A 3096-nucleotide genomic window follows, 5' to 3' on the forward strand; every position below is an offset into this window, starting at 1 on the left:
AGTTAATTATGACGGAGGCTCATTGCACTCCTTATTCGGTACATCTGGAAGGTGACAAGCTTTATTAGGACTTAAAGAAGACGTTTTGGTGGGCCGGTGTGAAGAAAGAGGTAGCGGAATTTGTGGCTAGGTGTTTGACTTGTCAAAGGGTCAAGGGGGAACAATGGAGACCACAAGGTAAGATTCATTCACTTGACGTACCAGAATGGAAATGGGAATCGATTTCTATGGATTTCATCGTTGGATTAACGAGAACACAGCAGGGTAATAATATGATTTGGGTAATCGACAATCGTCTGACAAAGTCAGCTCATTTTATTCCAATGAACGATACATGGAGTAAGATTCAACTGGCTCTTGGGTAATAAAACATGTGGTGCGGTTACACGGGGTACCAAAGGATATTGTGTCAGATAGAGATTCGAAATTTATATCACGGTTTTGGCAAGAGTTGCAGGAATTGATGGGGACTACCTTAAAGATGAGTGCGATGCTTAATCCTGCGACAGATGGTCAAACAGAAAGGACTATCAATACCTTAGAAGACATGTTGCGAGCTTGTGCAATGAAGTTCGGTCGGAGTTGGGAGGATAGGCTGGATCTCATAGAGTTTTCATACAACAATAGCTATCACACAAGCATTGGGATGACACCTTTTGAGCTAGGCGTTGTACGAGAGAAAGTGCAGGAGTCCAGTGTGTTGGGACGATAGCGCGGAAGCTATGGTTTTGGAACCACAAATGGTACAAGATATGGTTGAGCAAGTGCACTTGATTCGATAAAAGATGAAAGCAACTCAAGATCGGCAAAAGAGTTATGCAGACTTGTATCTCAGGGATATCGAGTTTGAGGTGGGTGATAAGGTCATTTTGAAAGTATCACCTATGCGCGGCGTCAGGAGATTTGGGAAGACAAGGAAGTTGTTGGACCATATAGATATATGATTAGTTTTTACAATGACAAGTGTGTACTTTGTATTATATATACTCTTGCTCGTAGTCATTTGTTAGTCTTTAATAGATTGATTAAAGTTTACAATTTAAGCAAGTAATGTTATAGCATTCTTAGCTATAACATTGAAGATTTGTGAAGCATCATTCAAGTAATAGTAGCTTGAGATATAACATTGAAGATTCTCAAAGCGTCATAGTAACTGTAACAAGTTTCAAGTATGATGATCATTCAAGCAAAAGGCTCGATCAAGTCTATAACAAGCTCAAGATAAAGAGCTTATGATCAAGATAAAAAGAAGATCCTATCACTGAAGATCTCCAGGAAGATTAGCTAGTATAGGACTTCATCTAATAATGGTATCTTAAGAAGTAATATTGGGAAGGTAAAGTTATAGCCATTTGTACTATAACTTTGGATTGCATTTTAAGGCACAATTTTAATAGTTTTAAAATAAGTTTTCTAAAGATAAAATTCTTCAAATATATTTCGAAATCATGCGTGTACATAGTGGAGATGAAATACGGTTTGTTTAGAATGAATAATTTACGTTATCCAATTGGTTAGTAAAACAACTTGTGAGTCGTCATGCTACCTAGGGATTGCTAAATTATCTAAACCTAACCCTAATCTACCTCTTGATATTTTGACCTAGGGTTTCGGCCAAAGAGGGCTTATGAGCCGTGTGGTGGCCGAACATACTCCCTATGCAAGTAAATATTATTAGGTCAAATTTATAATATATTGCCATAAGATATTTTCATATCTTATCAATTATATGAGATTTACCTTATTTACTTAATCAAAATATTTAGTAGATTAAATTAAGAAGAGATAATATTTGTTTCTTATGAAACAATTTAACTTGGCTCACGGCACCTCTAGGGTTTCGACCAAAACCCTAGTGTTTATCTTCTACTCTATATACTCATGATATTTATTAATTCAAACAAGCTTTTCGAAATACAAAAAATCCCTTGCAAACGATTTGAGTTTAACTTCTAATTAAGTATTTTGTTTGTTTTGCAATTGAAAATTCTTTATGAAAAGTCGTGCCCTTTAATTTGCGTGTTATTCTTTAGATTATTACGTTATAAAATAATAGTACTTCATATTGTTTCTACTCGTTCAGTTGTGTGAACAGTTAGAGGAACAATCAAGTGCTTTCTTAGTAACTTACGATAGTCAAATCGAATATCTAGTGATATTCAAATTGAGTTACAACTAGAGTTAGTTATACGAGTGGGTTGATAATTTTGTAATCCGGAGAAAGGTACTAAAATTATTAATCGAGAATAGTGGACGTAGGGTTCGACGTGTGAAGCTAAACCACTTCAAATTTCGTGTGTCCTTGCATTTTTTTATTTGTTCATTTCATTACGTTCATAGATCGTTTAGTTAATTAGTTAAAGTTTAATCAATAAACTTTAAGTAATTAGTTATTTAGATATAAAATAAAGAGTTGACATAAGTATTTTTTTAAATACTCAATTCACCCCCCCCCCCCCCTCCTCGAGTATTTTGACCTTGATAGACTATTCAGAAGTTGAGTCAGAAATTCAACGGTCCTTATGAGATTTTGGATCTGCTAGGTGAGGTAGCTTATCGGCTAACTTTTCAACCATCTCTCGATCGGGTGCATAATGTTTTTCATGTGTCACAACTTCGGAAATATGTGAGTGATCGGTCACATGTGCTCGAGGTTGAGAATATCGATTTGGATAAAGCTCGAACTTATGTGGAGGTACCAAAGTAGATCTTAAATCTTAAGGTGCACAAGACAAGAAATGGTGAAACCATCATGCTTAGGTGTTATGGTCTAATCACAATGTGGAAGAAGCCACTTGGAGCCGGAAAAGGCAATGAGGGAACTCTACCCACATCTTTTTGAGTAGGTATGTTTGGTTACGGGGTCGTAACCTTTGTCTATTAAAGGGGGTAGGAGATGATCGCATATGTTTTGGGGTAGTTTGAGGTCGATATGGTTGTGTTTCGTGAGTTAGGTGTTCTTTCGAGTTCCATAGTTATGTGACCATAGCCAAACGTGCCGCGCGCACCCGCTTGTTAGTTTTGAGGCGGCGACATTTCTCCCACGAAACTCTGGCGGGAGGCCGAAGCACGTCATTGGCCGTTATCGATTTAAAA

Source organism: Silene latifolia, chromosome 4 (assembly GCF_048544455.1).
Source record: "Silene latifolia isolate original U9 population chromosome 4, ASM4854445v1, whole genome shotgun sequence".
In the NCBI taxonomy this organism is placed as follows: domain Eukaryota; kingdom Viridiplantae; phylum Streptophyta; class Magnoliopsida; order Caryophyllales; family Caryophyllaceae; genus Silene; species Silene latifolia.